This window comes from Medicago sativa, chromosome 3 (assembly GCF_051527215.1).
Source record: "Medicago sativa cultivar Bolivia chromosome 3, Bolivia_mono, whole genome shotgun sequence".
Classification (NCBI taxonomy): domain Eukaryota; kingdom Viridiplantae; phylum Streptophyta; class Magnoliopsida; order Fabales; family Fabaceae; genus Medicago; species Medicago sativa.
This window is the reverse complement of record NC_140751.1, coordinates 36638183-36652144: the sequence shown is the minus strand read 5'-3', so window position 1 is coordinate 36652144 and position 13962 is coordinate 36638183. Positions and strand designations below refer to the sequence as shown.

General features: G+C 34.0%; 1 long non-coding RNA gene across 1 annotated transcript; it reads right to left on the bottom strand.

Moving 5' to 3' along the window:
• Positions 1–9906: 9906 nt before the first annotated feature.
• On the bottom strand, positions 9907–11551 carry LOC146937417 (uncharacterized). The gene is made up of 2 exons (XR_015033278.1): positions 11429–11551; positions 9907–10585 (listed from the first exon to the last, which is right to left on the bottom strand). It is a non-coding gene; the product is annotated as an uncharacterized LOC146937417 (long non-coding RNA).
• Positions 11552–13962: the final 2411 nt, after the last annotated feature.

The following is a 13962-nucleotide window of genomic DNA, read 5'->3' as shown; positions in this document are numbered from 1 at the left end:
AGCAAACTAGTCCTGCACTTTGTCTACCCATTCATACAAACAGGTAGGCAGTCCAAACCACTACGGGTAAGCTTCACATCAATCATAATCAACATAAATAGTTTGGACATAAATGAAATAAATCAAGTTTCAATTAATTAACATGGGCATTTAACTACAATATAAAAATTTCAAATGTCACAAGTATGTATTCATCAAACACACTTATCATCAACAATCATCATTCAAATGCAACAATTAGGACTCATGCCAATATGATATGCGCCTATACTCGACACATATATGCATGTGGTACCAAATCACCTCAAGGTCGTCACCCATGATGTAACAAAAACATCATATGTAAGATTTCACATCCATCTTACATTATCACCGAAGTAAAAGAGTAACCCTCCTTTACAACATCAAGACTCAACATGACTATGATGCATGAACATACAAGCAAAGACTTGACAATGCAAAATCACCTCATAAATATTCAACAACAACATAAAGGATAACCTCCATCTATATTGATCGACTTCAACAACAATTGCATTATCAAGTATATACTTCCACACAATCAATCAAGTCATAATTCAATAAGAGTCATCACCTCATCATTATCAACATATTCATTATCACAATTATCAATCAACATCGCGAAAACTTCATACAATTTCTCACAATTCAAGTAAAGGAGAAAATACAATACATTATGATCAACATCATATTCAACACATATCAATCATTCATACATCCTCATATGATCATATAAAGCTATTCACAAAATATTTGCAAATTATTCGGCTCTAAAGATCATTTTCAACAAAGTTCGTCTCTCATTTTACAACTTTAGAATAATTGAAACAAATGAACCAAAACCAAGTAAATAAACTCTAGGGCCTCGACTATGTATACACTTAGATCACATATGAGCGTAGTTGAATATACATGTGCATTTCACCAGCCGACTACGACAAAATCATCAAAATCACAAAGTTACAACAAGTTCATATAATTTCTTCCATATTGCAAAACCAATTCATTTTTAAAACAAAACCAAGTAGATTCAACAAGACATAGGTTAAATACTCTTATACCTCTTAATTAAACTCCTAATACTTCTAGTTTTGAGGTTTGGAAGCATTCCATAAGTTTTGGGTTGACTTAAAAATAGTTATGCGGAATTTTCATAAAATTTTACCGAGACCTCCTTGGAGTGTTTCCATCATAACTCAAAATCTAAAAATCATTTTCAAGTCAAACCAAATCCACTAGAAAGCTAACGAAATTATCTAAAACTTTCATGTTTACACCAGAAGCAATTTCAAAATAGAAAAGGGTGAAAAATGTGAATGTTTTCCAGATTTTCCTGACAGAAAATCGGTGGCCGAATTGTAACAATCGGTGGCCGATTTTTGTCGAACCAAAACTGGAAAATCAGCTCCAAAATCGGTGGCCGATTTTGGCAATTCGGCGGCCGATTTTGGGCTTCACAACAGTTCAAATATCAGCTTAACAATGCGTTTTCCACTTAAGAATCACTCTTAAATCACTAGACTCAAACACAAGACTCCCAAATTAAATCCAAACATTACCCATAATCATAACACTTGTAGTAATAAACACTTATACCACTTCAAATCATCAAGTTCACATCCAAAATCATAATCAACCCATTTTTATTCAACTCATTAAGGAACAACAACTTAATCATAATTAATATCCAAACCATGGTATGAGATTATCAACAACAATTAACAACAACCACAACTTATAATCATGTATTCAACCATAAATCAACAACAACATGTCACAATTCATCAATTGAGCATAATTCATCAAGTATTCATTTATATATAACATGAACATGCAATTTCATCATCAACAATTCAAGGGTAAATACAGACTTTGGTCCCTTAACTTATTTTTGCGTTTCATTTTGGTCCCTTAACTTTAAACTGTTTCAATTTGGTCCCATAAGTAACTCTCCGTTTACCAAAGTGGTCCCTTCCGTTAGTTTTTTAAAAAAAAAAACGTTAACTTTGTATTTTCTATTATTGAAAAATAATTTTAAATTATTAAAAATTCATTCAATTAAAATCTGATCTGGTGTTCTTCATCCTCTCCTTTTTGCACTATTGTTCTTCATCTTCTCTTTACTCTCTTTATGTTTCATCTTCTTCCCTGGTTTATATTCACACCATAATCACATAACACAAAATCATAGAGCCAAGAACACAACCGAACCCACAGTATCTCCTAAACCCACAAAGTCGGGTCGTTACTGACCCAGAAACTAAAATCATGCAGAATCAGAGTGAAACCGTGAAGCTAGAACAAAAGCTTAAAACCCCAATTTGTGACCCAGAAAAACAACTCTAAAGCAACGAAATCCGAATCGCAGCCAATCAAGATCAGAAAACCCCAATTCATATCTAAACAAAAATCTAGATTCGAGTAAAATTCGGACACATATCAATTGAAACCAAATGGGCACGTTGAAATTAGATGAGATATAATTGTTGTTGTGTTTTCACTAATTGGAGTCTAATAGCAACTATGTAGCCTTGCCCAACAACAATGGAAGTCAAATTTGACAAAAAAAACACGCAACAGTAACATGGGAGAGATAGAGAGAGGCTGGAATTTTTTTTTTCTTTTTTGATTATGAAGAAAGGGAGGAACCAGAAGGATTTAACAGAGATTGGTTTGATGGAAAAAAAAATATGGATATTTTAGAAAAGGTTTAGAATTTATGGGTTTTATTGGTTTGAAGGTGATGAAGAAGATGAAGGTAGATGAAGATGGTGAAGAACACCAAAAAGAAGAAGAAGAAGATGAGGAACAAAATAATGGAGAAGAAGAAAGAGAGACAGAATCACGAGAGAAAAAAGAAGGGGATTTGAAGGGGATTTGGTCCCTTAACTTTTTTAAAATTATTTTTCAATAATAGAAAATACAAAATTAACGTTTTTTTTTAAAAAAACTAACGGAAGGGACCACTTTGGTAAACGGAGAGTTACTTATGGGACCAAATTGAGACAGTTTAAAGTTAAGAGACCAAAATGAAATGCAAAAATAAGTTAAGGGACCAAAGTCTGTATTTACCCACAATTCAATTATCCATAAGTTAACATACCCAATCATATCACTAAAACTAGAGCACGAATTTCAACAAGCAAGTTCATAATAATCACTTATCTCAAATAAGCACTTATGCATAGAATTATGGAAGAAATTAAACTAAAAGATTATGATTGAAATCTAACCCCCTTACCTTAATTCTTCACAAATCTAAGCTAGTGCTTCACTTTAGCTCCAAACCCTTGAGATTCTACTCTCTTCTTGCTTCCCAAAGTCTTCTCTCATCAAAACCCTCTCTCAAGCTCCTTCTCTCTCTACCTCTCAAAATGTTTTTATGAAATGAATAAAATGACACTATGTGACCTAATTTCCTCAAAGGCTAAGGTTTAAATAGGCTCACCACTATTGGGCTTAACCCTTCAAGTTTTAATGGGTTCAACTCACTCATTAACCAATTCAAAAATGTTTCTATTCACTTAATGGTAAAATAATACTAACGATCACTTACCGGCTCACAACTAATTACCACACTAGTAACTTAGTAAAAATAATGGTTCTCACTTGAAACACTAAAAATAATCCTCACCATAAAATTACTAATTTACCCTTGCTCACTAATGACCAAAATACCCTTGAGTCCAAAATGACTAAAATACCCTTCTCACACTAAACCCATCAAAATACACACAAAGGCAAATAATCACTTACGAGCATAAATAAACACACATTAAAACAACTAAAAATAAATCTAGCGAAAATCGGGCTGTTACATGCTTCAAGACTCCATCTTTCAAGTATTTGTTCCTAAAATAAAATAACTTGCAATTAAAGTAAAATAGTTCTAGAAGGAAATAAAAACATATTAAATCTAAATAAAATAAACTTCAATATATGATAAAAGACACTAATTAATGACTCATTATTGACTCATCACATACCCTAGCAAGAATAAAAGGAGGAGAAATTCTGCCTTGAATCTTTGATGCTTGACCTTTGCTCTGAACTGTCAATGTTTCTAAATGAATAAAACAGTGTGCAAGGGTCTCTATTTATAGCAAAGGTTGCTTAGGTTTTAACTAGAGAAAACTTGGCTTTTTCTGCCGATCCAGCTTGAAAAACAGCAAAAAGTGGGTTTTGACCCGCTTCCAGGGGCAGTAGAAAAATGCTTCCATAGGCCTTGCCTAGGCGCAAGGCATATTGTTCTCGGCACAGGACGCCAAAGACAGCCCCTCAGGTGCGATTTCTTGCGTTTTCTTACTGTTTACAATCGTTCTTCCGTCTCAATACTCGTAGGAACTTGAAATGAATTTTCTTCACTTTGTATTGTCTTCAACAACCTTCTCAGAACCCTTGATCTTAAATTCTTCATACTTAATCCTTCACATGATGTCTTGATTTCATGATTTACATGATTTCTCACTACAAAACACTTCAAACACATGTGGAGTTGCATAATCTAGGATAAAATAGAATTACAATGACTCGATTGAAAACAATACAATATGTTCCTAAAATAATCAACAACCAAACTTTGAAAAATGATTCCAAAACAGCAAAACTTAAATCGCGCCGTCGCCCTTCTCACCTTTTTCTATCCGATGTAACCACAGAAATAGGTGGTGCGACGGTCGACGATAGCCACCCGCACCACCGCAAAACCAGATTTCGCACCCTTATGATTTTGTTCTTCCGTTCCCACCCTTCTAGGTTGTTACCATCGCGTCTGTTCACGGTGGTGGTTGTTGCCACGCCGTCGATGATCTACACAAAGATTTTGGTCCTATTCCAGATATATGGCCTTCGGTTTTTTCAGTTTTGAGCTGATGCAGAGGTCATGGTGTTGGGAGTGGCGATTACATGGTGGTGGTTACCCCCCTGCGTTTTTTCATGGTTCCGGTACACTCACACCCCACGGCGGCTGCCGTCGTTTCAGGGTCGTTTGCAGCTCGATTTGTTGGAATGTTATGGCTGGTTTTGATTAAAGTCTAGATATCTGATCTGGATATGTTTTGGTGCTAAAGTTATATTTCAGACACCCGTCACTGTTGTGCTAGTGTGGTTGGCGGTGTGCGGGGTCTGTTGGGCTCGAAAGAGCTGAAAATGCTTGTTGTGATTTCTCGCAGGGGCTGTTGGTACATGAATTTTTGTCCGTGTTGGCGGTGGATTCAGACACCATCCCTAAAATAGACAGGCTAATGCTTGTCTCTGATTAATTGGTTCATTCAAGTTCAGTAGACATGGGGCAGATTAGACGTTTTCCTCTCCGACGATCAAGCTTTCGGATTCCCAACCTACTGTCGTCGTCATCCTCAAGGAAAGTTGTCGCCGTTCTTCAAGATCTGATAAGGGACGCACTGTTGTGTTGATCCAGATGTTCCTGGATGGTGGTTGTGATTCTGGGCTACAGTTTCCAATATTCATCCCCGCGTCGGAAGGAGGATCTTATTTGCTCTGTGTCCACTAACCGTGGTCTAGACCTCTACTTAAGAGGCTGTTATAATCCATTTATGTTGTTTTTAATTTTCACATCACCCGTTTTGGTAGACCTCCATTTTGTGGATAAACTGGTTAGGTTTATGTCCCCCAGTTTTTTATGAATTTTTTTTCCTTTTTTAATAATATATTTATGGACATTTGGCACAAGATTAGAGTTGGGGTACCAATTTAGTTGGGAGCCACTCTTTTTTATGTCATTTGTTCTGGCCTTATCAAAAAAAAAATCATCAACAACTCCTCTAACTCTCATCTTATTTGTCTTCAATTGCAAAGAAAAATTAAAGTACTATAAACATAGCCAAAATATCATATGATGCTCTGGCATCACTCTACTTATCACTTTTTACTTGATAAATGATTTGGTATACTTGCCTAATCCGACCCTCGCATCTTTCGTACCATACAAGCGTAACATGTTTTAATCCCCATAGTTCCCTGAGAGCATAAACTCCCCGCTAGGGGTGGGAATAGGCCAGGTCGCCCGTCAGGGGCCTATGGCTCGACCTACTAAAAGCCCGGCTCGGCTTAACTCGTTTAATAAATGAGTCAAGCTCGAGCTTTTTAAAAAGTCTATCAATTTAATTAGGTCGGGCTTAGGCTTATTAAAAAGCCTATCAAGCCTATCAGACCGGCCTGTACATGAGTATATTACATTTTTTCATATTTATTATTTATATTTATATGTATCAAAAAAGAATTACCATCCTTCAAATTATCATACCACAATTATTATAATTTCAGTTTTTAATTTTATTTTGTATTTTGGATACAACACAACTCTTGGTATTTCCCTCATACATCAGATGAACTTCATCTAACGAGGTAAGAGTTACTCACACCAATTACCAACCACCAAAAATTAAAAGATAACACACGGTACACACAAATTATTAGTTTAATTTGTATCTAATTAATGTTTATCTCTATATTAAGTATGTTGCATAAATTGAAAGAAAAAAAAAATTAATGAACAAACTCTGTTTAAAATTTGTAACACAAACTTGGCTTTTAGACAAGCTAATAGGTCAGGCAGGCTTTTAAAAAGGTCGATCAGGCATAAAATAAAGTCTTTGGCAGTTAAAAGACCAAGGCTTAGGCTTTAGTTTTTTCAACTAGGTCTAGCCTATTTAACCAAAGTCCGGCTCGACCCGGCTCATTCCCACCCCTACTCCCCGTTGCTGCGATCACCATGATCTAATAAATCCCAATAGGTCCCTGCAAGCAAAGTTCTCTCCGAACTAGCAAGTTCTACAACTTATCTCCCTGCAAGCACAAATATTCATGTCTCACACAAGTTCTCTGTAAACCATACTCCTCTCTTGTGAGCATCACAATCCTAAAGCCAATCGTTGGCTATAAACAATGTGCGACCAACTGAGACTCATTGAGAAATTAAAAAAATTCATCGCATACTTAAAGTTTCACGCAAAATACGAGTACATGACGAGAATTATTCTCTCGAATATCTTTGAAGTTCAAATTTCCCTGCAAACCTCGAATCGTTCAAAGTAACCTTCCTTGTTCTCCACATGCTAAAAAACTCTTCGCAAGTGACACGAGAACCAACTAGTTCCCACGAGCATAAATCTTTTCCCTACAAAGAACCTCAAATTGCTCGAAGTCATCATTATTTACTCCAAGAATGATGACAAAGGGAAAACTGTTGAGGAATAATCAAAAGCCTACGCTTGTAGTCCAAGCCTATTCATTTGGCTGAAATGGTCAAATATGAATAAATAAAAATTTGTAAAGTTTTTTTTAAAGAAAAAATTTGTATAGTTGCCGCTCATTGGTTCACGTCTCAGAACTATTATATTAATATGTTAATATATTATAAATATATATAAGAATTATGTGATAAATATAATACTCCATCCGTTTCTTTTTATAAGCAAATTTTACTTTTTAGATTCATTCAATTAATGATGCATGTGGTCCATATTATGAACCACATACATCATTAATTGAATGAATCTAAAAAGTAAAATTTGCTTATAAAAAGAAACGGAGGAATATATTTATTTACTTCGTACACAATATATTATACCATTTTGGTTACAATTTTTTTTTATTACAGAGAGTACTCGATGTTTTAATCATTTTGATATATTGTGATCAACATAGGTGCCCACCTGGTACAAAACCGAAGTGTGTAGATCTAGAGTGTGAATGTATTCTGATAAGGAGGTTAATGCATCATGTGCTAACATGATTCTTCATTTAGTTCCAGACCCAAGATAGTGCATAAATGCTCTTCTGCAATATTCCACAAGCTGTTATTTAGTTATTTTCTCGCCATCCAATAAATTTGTTTTTTTCTTTTTTATAATTTCAAGAAATGTTTAGTTATATATTTGTACTCTAAAATGTTGATATTGAAATGAAATAAGATAGCAAAAAATATTAATGAAAAGATTGTTCCTGGGTGAGGTTGGATTGTCGAAGTCTGATATGGAGCATTGAAAGTAGGAGCTTCAAAAACTTGAAAGGTTTTCACATCCCTTCATACTTTGTTTGTCTTTGTTACCCCTATAAACTTTCTTTTCGTTGTTCTCTTGATATTTTTTTCCATACCCTTCTGTTTCAAGGAGTTAATCATCGTATTTATTCCTAAGAGGAACCTTTCCTTTCTCTTCCCACTTCTGTTTTTATTGCTTTTGTTGCTTTGGAGTTGAGAAGTTAGGTTATTCTTTTTGTGTAGTAAAACCAATTGATAAAGAGGATCTTACCTAGGCTCGTAAATTAGTAAGTATTATGTCGGTTTTATCAAAAATATATTGTATTGTACCACAAAGACCGCACTTGGTTTCCATATCACTCTATTAATCCACATAATTCTAAATCAAGTTTATACACGAAGTTTTTTGTAATTTTTATCACAAGATAGAGAAAGTTGAGTTAGGAATAGGTTTCAATAGCTTTATATCTAAGGTATCCTCTCATTCAATCATACACTTTTTATGTTTCAAATATAACTTAACTCATCCCTTAGTGTACCTCTCCATCTCTATACAACAATGCGGGATCTAATGAACCACATGACTTTCGATGCTCGGTGGCAATATAGTCCATTGTTTCGATGGCATCAGCTTAGTGAGTTAAACATGATAGATCTACCCGCTGTCTTTAGAATGATAACACTTAAACATGATTTAACCAATGTCCCTTAGATAATAAGGCAATCTTTTCGCTGCATATTATATCAAAAGTTAATTTGTCGAGTGCTCGTCCATAAAAGCCTCAAGAATGGATTTAAACCAAAGATTATATTGATTTAAAGAATATATGCATAAAATGAATAACAAAGAAATATTAATCATATATATTTTGAAGTTGAATCTCACACACAAGTAACTTAACATAGAACCAACATCTTGACATTAAGAACAAGGTGATATCATACTTTCACTGTAGACTTTTGTGTCCAAGAATCTACCAATATGTTGAAACTCGGGCATATTAAAAGTACCATTTTTGGAGTCAGAGACAAACAACTTCAATGTCAAAAACTCTTCAAAGTCCATTAGCACTTGGTCATCCTCCGAAATAGCATAGTCACGACTCTTGGAATATGGATAGAAAACTCGATCTCCCATGTAAGTAATATTGTACAATTTAGTCCAAGGCTCTTTATTTCCATATTCATTCATAATCCAAACCTCCACAAGCATATCACTACTGCTACTAGTAAAGATGCACAAGCAATCCCTCAACTTTCCCAAGAAACAACAATTCTTATATGTATTAGGCTGCAAAAGATTTTGATACGACTTGTTCTCCAAATCAAGAGAAAAAATGGCATTCAAAAATCAACTTGAAGCATCATATGCCAACCAATTAATGGTACCATGCAGGTCGATATGGCAATGTAATACGCGCCATAGGGGGCTGAATAGCATTTTAAAATTTAAATTGAGTTTGTAGCGAAAGCATTTTTAGTAAAGGTGAATTACGACGTATCAGATTATGCAAGGTTCAATAACTGATAAAAAATAACAAGATTATGTTTAAGCTAAGATTAACTTTGAATTCAGAGATTCTAAGTAATCTTAATACAATCCAATATTAATAGAATCCACACAAGTTACAAAACAACCACAATCTCAAACCAAACCTAAAAGCAATTAAACAACTATACTAATTAACACAATTGTGTAAGTGCTTGATAAATCGTCAATGCATCAAAACTAAGTGTGATTTTATAGTAATGTGAGACAAATAAAATCAAGTTTTAAGGATTAAACCTAGACCACACCTAATTCCTACACTATCAATTTATCAAGTTTCAAATACACAATTAATTAAAATTAAAGAGGATAGAGAAGAGAGAAGACACCGAGATTTATAGTGGTTCACTATTTCGTCCTCGCTTCGAGCTACATCCACTCTTCTTGATGGAAAACACCTCCACTAAGGACTTCTAATAGAATATAGAATGTTTGAATACAACGTGATTACAAGAATTCCTTGAAACTACCCTAGCTCTTCAATTCCTATGCAATCACTCCCTAATCTTCAACTACACTTTGAAATGGGTGCTTCTTGATGTCTTTGAATCTTCAATTACCCGTGCAACCCTTGAAGTTTTTCACTCGAACTCTTCGATGCTCTGTCCGGCAATTAGATCCACCACAGATAGGTAGGCGGTCCACCACAGACCACTAGAGGTTAGCTTCACATCAATCATAATCAAACATAAATAATCATAAACATTCAAGGATCTCATGTGTAACTCCCCGGATTTTGGTCCAAGACATTACGCCTAAATCATTTTTATTTTTAGAAAATCACTACTACTTTTGTTTCTTTAAGAAAAATAAGACATATAATTTTTTTTCCTTCAATCAATCGGTAATAAAATAAAACCTATACGAAATTCTTTACATAATTTAATTAAAATTCTTAAACTAAATATCCTTCAAAATTACATCTAAAATTACAATTCAATAAAATTCCAATTTCGTCCCCGTACGCACTTCAATCAAATACTTCAAAGCATAGATCATCTCTTCTTTGGTACCTTAAATGTTAGTGTAAGGGTCAATTTCCTTATCCAACTTGGTTCATACTCAAAGCACCAGAAACAATGTCATGAAATAGATAATATCAAAACTTATCAATCAAAAAGAATTAAGAAAAATACATTTAAGTCATATGCTTCAAGGTAAGGTTCACACACATCTTATTTGCAATAAAATAGGTTTAAGTCAATAATCAATCACATGTATACAACAGACTCAATGCAATTATGCGTAAGATGTATGCTCTAATAACTATATGATCCGGATATAATTCCCGCCACTAAGGCATCCACACAGAATATAACTGCAATTCCCGCCACTAAGGCATCCACACAGAATATAATTGCAATTCCCGCCACTAAGGCACCACACAGATGCATATGCCATGCATGGTCAAGAAAATGCAGACTAAAACCCGCCACTAAGGCACCACACAAAATATAATTATAACCCGCCACTAAGGCACCACACAGATATATAATATTAATCCGCCACTAAGGCAATTACAGCCAAATATTAACGCATCATCAAACACACAACCAACAGTCAATCATTTCACAAACTCACATTTTCATCTTTCTCTTTTCTTTAATTCATCAAAAATCTAACATGTCTTTCTCAGTATCACACAACGTATAAAACATAATAAAATAATTATACAATTCAACATCACACAATTATCATATAAAACATTATTAAAATAATCACATTTAGAAAAGATTAGTTTTTACCATAAAAATACATTTTAATTATTTTTTCTTTTTTAAAAGACAAGAATTGCTACCACTATTTAATAACACAGCCCTAGCACTTAGTATGGACGTATGGGAAAAAACCCTTACCTTATCGCTTTATTCCTTACTGAGGCTTCTAGTTGCACACATCCTAACGAGGCTTCTAGTTCAACGAAAGAGCTTGCAAGAGAGTAAGGACTTGAACTTCAAAAAAAGAGGCATAGTATTAGGGACAAAGTGGAGGTAAGAGGAACAAGAGAAAAATAATGAGAAGGTCTTACCTCAATGTTACACGCAAATTGAAGGAGAATAAGACTTGGGAATTTATTTTCAATGAGCAAGTGGGTCATTGAAAGAATTTTTAATAGAAACCGAAACTAGAGAAGATATATTGTTATATACATATGTATGAGTGGGGGCAGCGCTAACAGGAACTGATTAATGGGAATACAACACAATTCTCCAAAAGTGTGTAAAATTAAAATGAAGGAATCAAAGGGAAGGAGTGTGGCGTCAAGCTATTATATGTGTGTTTAGAGACATAGCAAAATTGAGGACTAGTGGGAATCAAAAGTAGAGAAAACGTGGGGCAGTTAGGTGAGAAAATAAGAAGGCCAAGAGAAATGAAACGATGGTTAGGTCAAGAGAGGGCAAAGTTGGAGTGAAGAGAGAGTATAGAGTTATATCTGATTACTCAGCAACAGTTACTCGTGCTACTATAAATACGGATGATTGGTTTATTCCTAAAGTCATGCTACACGTTAGCACAGGCACTACTGTCTTGTTTTCATGTATTGATAACCACCTAAATGTTAGCAACTACACTTGACTCATTCTTTTCCTCTCGTGTCATTTTACCTCCCCGCCTATATAATATATATGGGTAGTGTTAACTTGTGCCCTTAGAGCACATGTTAAGAAACCTAAAAGAAGAAACTTCCTATAAAATTTTGTGCATTTAAATGATTAAAAAGTTAAATATTAAATGCAATGCACATATTCCAATAAGTTTTTTCTATATTTAAATCATTAACTTATGCCTTGAGGGCACAAGTTAACATTTTCCAATATATATTAGCAAATCCTCTTAATAACTATTGAAATAAGTTTTTCCCTCAAAAAAACTATTGAAATAAGTTTATTTATCTTAGTCAAAAATAAGTTTATATATTAAGCAATTCGGTTGTCGTATAAAACTAGCAAAACCCCCTAAAAGTATAATTAGCCTATTACTATTTTAAATAAAATAAATAGACTTAATAATCACTGATTTAAAATAAATTAGAAACAGCAACATAAAGAGAACCAAGTAGAAGAGAATCTTATGATAGTCACACCAAATTGATCATACAAAGTATATACTTAGGTAATTAATTAAAATAACTAAAGACTATGTGTTCTAGTTAATTAAAAATAGAAAGTGTTTTTCTTAAATTCCTTACACAAAAACAAGTTGTTGAGTAAATTATCAATCAAGAAAATCATTAAGAACTAAATATACAAAATATCGGGATGTTACATCATGCACAACACATATATATACCCATCCCTCTTAGAATATTAACATCACATGAATATTGTCCCCCATTCCATACACCTCAAGCTATCACATTACTAACATAGCATAGCAAACATATTCAATCTCTAAACAAGTCATCGACCTAAGCTCATCATTCATCAACAACAATCAAAGAAATGATTACCCACCTTATTCCTCATTTCAAAGTTATAAGCAAGCAATCATCATCATCATCAAAGGAATCACCGAATCGTAAATATATACATATACAATTCTCACCTCATCATTATTATCAAAATAATTATCATCAAATTGATTCACCAAGTATATAAGCACAAACAAGTAAGGCATGCAATTAGAGCATAGCTCAATTATTTACAACCATCAACAAAGTCCACCAATGTACATATACATCAAACCACATTAATCACAACATTCAACAAATTTCACCAATCCACAAATTCATCAAGTCACATATTCAATTATGACATAATTCATCAACCAATCAATTCCAAATGTCACAAGTATGTATTCATCAAACACACTTATCATCAAACAATCATCATTCACATGTAACCAATTAAGACTCATGCCAATTATGCTATGCGCCTATTCCCGACACATATATGTATGTGGTACCAAATCCGTCACCTTATGATGCAACAAAAACATCATATGTAAGATTTCACATCCGTCTTACATTTTGGATATAAAATCCGTCACCATCAGTCATGTATGCATGAACATATGACTCAACAACAATGCATATGTTCACACAAACAATTTCACGTCACCAACATGTAATTCACCAATTACTTTCATTCACCAAACACATATGCAAATAAGACTCATGCAAGGATGTATAATGCACCTATACATGATTCCTATATGCATGTGGTACCATCACCAACAAGGTCGTCACCCCGATGCAACAAAAACATTGTATGTAAGATTTCACACCCGTCTTACATTGTGGATATAAAATCCGTCACCATTAGTCATGTATGCATGAATATATGACTCAACAACAATGCATATGTTCACATAAACAATTCACCACATCATCACCATTCATTTAGCATATATGTAATCACCAAAAAAGTCACCAATACTTGACATATAT